Here is a 5,459-nt window from a genome sequence, read left to right as displayed (position 1 = left end):
ATTTAATACCTATTAAACTGGCAAATAAAAAATAAAAAAGAACACTAACTTTTGCAAACATATGAAGCAAAAGTCCCTCTTACCTATTTCTGGTGGATGTTATCACAATGCCTTTGGAAAACAATTGACATTATTTCGGAAGGTTGAAGATATGTACATATTATCATAAAGCAATTTTATGTTTACTAGAAAACTTTTCTTCTGCAAAAAATCTCATGCACTTGCATCAGGTGACATGCAAAAAATGGTTACTAGCAGATGGTTTTCAGATAGCAAAAATCTGGAAATGATGCAAACATCTATGCATAAGTGGTATGCTCATACAGTTCACTGCTAACAGCAGAGAAAATGAATGGACTACAGCTATGTGCTTTAGTGGAACAAATCTGAAGTACTTGCTGCTGGCTGGAAAGGGCAAGTCACAGAGAAACAGACCATTTATAGAAAATTCTTAAGTGCTAAATACTTAATAATATATTACTTAGGGAAACTTACATGTGTTTCCCAACTTCAATGAAAGTAAAAAGAGTTATAAACTTTAGGAAAGTTTATAATCTTGTATATGATTAGAACAAGACATCAAAGGAGCTGGGTGGAAATTAATACAATAATTTTACTTTTTATAAATTAAGCTTATTTTATTCTTTTACATAAAAGAAATCTTTCAGAATAGTAATAATAATCATTATTATTATTATTATAAAAGCATCTAACTCAAAGTACAAACTTCTGGCATTAGTCAGAGATAATATTGATTCTGTGAGCAACTGTTCCATTCCAGACACTTTTTTTAATCACTACATTTTAGGGGTAGGAGATGAGTTCAACTGACTTTTTAATGGCACTAGAATTTTCTTTTGTAGATGGGTAAATACTTACATCAGGTTCAGTAGATGTCCTAAAGTTGAAGCCATCACAATGTCTAGCTCTTCCTGAGGGCTCTGAGTAAGGAGCTAATCCACCAGAAATGTTTTGCGCTAACCAGACTTAAATATTTCCTTAGAAATAGTCTCTTCCTAGAAGTAGTGCTATCACTTGTTTGGGTCAGATAATTAAGATACACAAATTGGGGGGACCAGGGAGAGGATGAAGGTCTTTTCGAATCTCTAGACTTACATGTACCTACTTGGTCATCTGAATGTGGAATGAGCTCATTCTCACTATTTATTTGGTATTGAATGACAAAATATTATTTCTGCATAATTAAGAAGAGAAAAAGCATTCCTAAGGTTGTGACTGTTAAATGACAAGAATATGCTTTTGCAACATCATTAAAAACCTCAGTTTTCAACAACTGCTGGAATATTTGCACTTGATGGATTAGATCAACGTCACTCCTGTTTAAAGGTGGCATTGAGCAAGCGGAAGCAGGTACTCTGCTATTAAACACTTGCCCATTCTCCGAAAAAGTTCACAGATAAATTTCCTCAACTGGAGGTTAATTTTTCATCATGTTTCTCAAGTTTTGGCTTATCTGCCTTCCTCTGGCGTATTCATACTAGTATCTAGAGTAAAGTGATATCTGGTTAAGCTCCAGTTAGATATTTGGTTTCCCATAGTTTCTAGATTCCCTAAAATAAGAGAAGTATAAAAAAAGAGAATAACTGTTTTCAGAACCCTTTTACAAGGTCCATGCACAGCAAATGCATGGAGTAGGCTCTCTTAGTACAAAGCTCAACTCTGAACTACCCAGGCAGAGTCACTGACATTCCTTGACAAGGAGCTTGTCTTTGAAGGAAAGAGCTTTGTTTCATTTACCTTTATATTCCCAACTCCTAGACTAGGGATTGTACCTAAGTGAGCAACCTATGGCTCACCATCAAAATGAATGAAAGGATGGATTGATAAGCACAGCCAGTATAAACACCACAGTGCTAATGGAGAGCAAACACCCACAGTGTGGATACCACAGTGCTGACAGAGGGCACAGAACTCCTGCTGAAGACACCACAGTACTGATGGAGGGCATAGATCCTCAGTGTGGACTCAGAAGTGTTTATGATAAGCAAAGATGGCCTTGAGTGGGTTATACAGGCCAACCAGGCTATGAATATACAAAAAGCAGGTGGGCTTCTTTTCAGGAGGAAGCATTTATTAAACGCCTACAATGTGGCAGGACTGTGTTATGTTCTTTGCATTTAATTCTCTGGATTAAGTATTTTTGTACTCAATTTATAGGTAAGGACGCCAAAACATAGTGAAATGAAGAAAATTTCCTGATGCCCCTGAGCTAGATTTGTCCAGTGCAAAAGCCTGTGATTTTTCTATTAAACCACATGGCACCATTTTAAACCTGGTTGGTGTATCTTTTGGATTTAGTCAACAGAGAACATATGGACAATTCTGGCTTTGAACATTTCTTTGTCAACAGTAGCATTTGGGGTTTTTCTGTTTTTGTTTTTGTTTTGTTTTGTTTTGTTTTCCTACTGAAGATCAGGTGGATAATGATCTTATTTTTTTCATTCTATTTCCCTATAAATATAGGTGACAGTAGATGAGATTTAGTGAGTGGAAAGGGGAAAACACTCCACCTTTTTTTCCTGTTGGCTTTGTTTTTCTGTGTTCTATTTAGCCTGACATTCAAGGGGGCTCTGATAGTCTGCAGCCCAGGACACAGTCCTCATGGTCTGGCTTACAGCGGCTAACTTAGGCTATGAGGAGGGTGAGAGCAGACAGAGTTGTCCATTAGCTTCCTAGAAATCATGAAAGGCAGGTATTTGCCCAATACACTTGCTGCCTAGGAGTGCCTAGACTCTTGTGTAGGTCTTATGAGCAGTCTCACTGGTGATGTCTCTTCAGGATTCTTATAAGCTCTGCCTTTAGTACAAACTAAGAATGAATAAGAAAAAAATCATGCTGAGTACTGAGAATCCCTAAGAGAGAAAAGAAGAGGTTGTGTTGTTTGGTAGGTCTGTCCAAAAGCTTTGGGGCATGCAGAGGAACCTGTGGGAGGAGGGTGCTGGACATGGGAGGATGATCATGGGGCCACATGAGCATGTAGGATGCATGGTCCTCAACTTGGGTGATAGAATTGAAAGGCAATGGATTTTGTTTTAACATCATTTTTTGTATATGGTTCTAATTTTCTTATACTTTTATTTATGTATTATGTATTTTATGTATTTTTTATGTATTTCCAAAAGTAAAGTAATGAATATTCATTCATTTTATGATTAAAAAAAAGTGAAAGAAGAGCATAACTGTTGTATGGAGGATAAAGTAAAATCCCTTGGCACATAACATGATTTGTAACAAATCAATGTGAATTTGCAATCACAGTATTGAAGATGTGGGGTGGGAAATCCTTATGTGTGCTTAGCAAGCAAGGAAGGTCTTGAAAATGCTACAGGACCTTATTGTTAAAATGCAAATATAAAGTAGATAAGGTCCCTTGATACCCCATTATCTTGTGAAATTTTAGAACCAAACCCGGCATTGGAAACTATGATAACTTTTCTTAGGTCCAGGCTCTGAGAGGTCATTGCCAATCTGGACAAACCTGTGTCCAGAAGAAGCTTTAACACAGACATAGAACACTATGCTGTAAGAAACCATGATGTGATTTAAAGGAAAGTAAGAGGCAGGGGAAAGATTTTGTCTAGATCCACTATGTTCAGTGTCATTGAAATAGATGAGAATCATTTTTTTTTCTTTTTTAAATTTACATGTTCCTGAGAATCCTGATTCAGTTTAGTGGATGGAAAAAAAAGCCACTTGTCAATGCTTAGCTGACATTGAATTCATTTCCTTCCCCCCTCCATTGTTCAAATTCATGATCAGAAATAGTTTTCCCATGAGGCGCAGCACTAACATTTCTGTCATGTACCCAGAGCGCACAAATGTCTACTCAGTACCATCATTACAGTGTCACTTCCTTCCTGAGAATATTTTCAGGCTCAGGATACCCATAGCCTAAGCCCTGAATGGCTGTTACTTTGGGAAAGAGCAGGTAATGTCTCCCCAAATGAGGGATCCTGCCTGTCTGGGGAGTAGAGGTGCCTGGGGACGAGGCAGCCACATGGTGACAGCATTGAGCCCATGCCCTTTGAGCAGCAATTTGTCCTGTGTTTTCTCTCAGCATGGATCTCTGCTCTATCTCTACCATCCCTCATGAGTTCCCCAGTACAAGACCTGTCTCCTGGCTTCTGATCTGCTGCTGTCCCTCAAATACCCTTCCCTACCTGATCCCATCATTGGAATACATTGTTATTTTTCCTTCAAAGTTGAGCTTACAGGAGGCACCTCCCCCTGGCTCAGGTGACCCTTCTGTCTGCTCACATAGGGCCTGTGTTCCCCTGTCTTATTTGTGGTTACTTGTCTATTTGTTCCCTCTGCCACCCTCACCTCACTGCACTGTGGCTGTCTGTGTATCCTTGTTGAATGGGTAGCTTCTGAGCCTTTGGATGTCAAAATTCTGTGCTGGTTAACGTACCTCTGGCTACTGTTGTCAAGGCCCCTGACTTTGGGTGCACATGGTCTAAGTCAAAGCCAGTCATGAACTTCTGGAATGTGCTCCCACCAGTACTGTCTTGGTCACAAATGGAAGCACCCAAGCTGAAAACCTGGGCATGGATCTGGCTCCTTGTCTCCCATTTCCTCCACATGCCACCAAGACTAAGAGGTACACCTGCATCCTACCTCTAGACATCTCTAAAATCTGTGCCTGGCTGTCCACCTTGCTGCTCACTCTGGTTCTGACACCCTTCAGCTCTCTGTCTGGATGAATGAGACAGCCCTCAATGCTATCCCTCTTCTATTTCTTCCTGTACACTGGAGCCAGTGTCAGCACTTAGATCTCTGGGTCTTTGGAGTTCCTTCCCTTATGGTGCATATCTTTGTCCCTTTCTGGACAGGCAGCCAAGGGTTTCTGCCAGCAGGAGGTGAGAAACTGTTCTCGGGGAACAGATGAAGTGTTCCGTGGGGGTATGAGGTCCTTGTGGGGATGGTTCTGCCATGCTGTGCCAGTGATCTTACCCTATCCACATAGACCACGTAGTCAAAGGCTTGAACCATAACTTCTTAGAGTCTTGGAAGGATGCCTTGTGGCCTGGGAACACAGAAATAAGGAGGCCTATGAGTGACTGCTTGGAGGTCATTTCCCACTCACATTCCTGCCCCCACCAGGTTGTCAGGGCCTCCCAGATTCTGATCCCCCACTTCCTTAAGGTGTGGCTGTAGACTTAGCTACAGCCTAATGGGCTCCTCAGTGGGGGATCTCCATTCACTCTTAGCCATCCACCCCTTCCATTACAGTGTAAGGGAGAAGGACATGAGGAACTGGCACCTTTAGCCACCCTGCCTTTTGCTGTACATTTCAGTAATAAATTGAATCTAAAAGCATTTTGTTGTATCTTCACCAGTTGGTTGAGCGAGGCCTTGAATCTCATCTGTGTGCTTAACAGATCTTTGTCTGTAGGGGAGTGGCCACTTCTTTTTATCCAGCATAGGTAACTGCAGGG

This window comes from Mustela putorius, unplaced genomic scaffold (genome assembly GCF_011764305.1).
Source record: "Mustela putorius furo isolate JIRA1106 unplaced genomic scaffold, ASM1176430v1.1 tig00537338_pilon_pilon_pilon, whole genome shotgun sequence".
Taxonomy (NCBI): domain Eukaryota; kingdom Metazoa; phylum Chordata; class Mammalia; order Carnivora; family Mustelidae; genus Mustela; species Mustela putorius.
Note: the sequence above shows the minus strand (reverse complement) of the source record.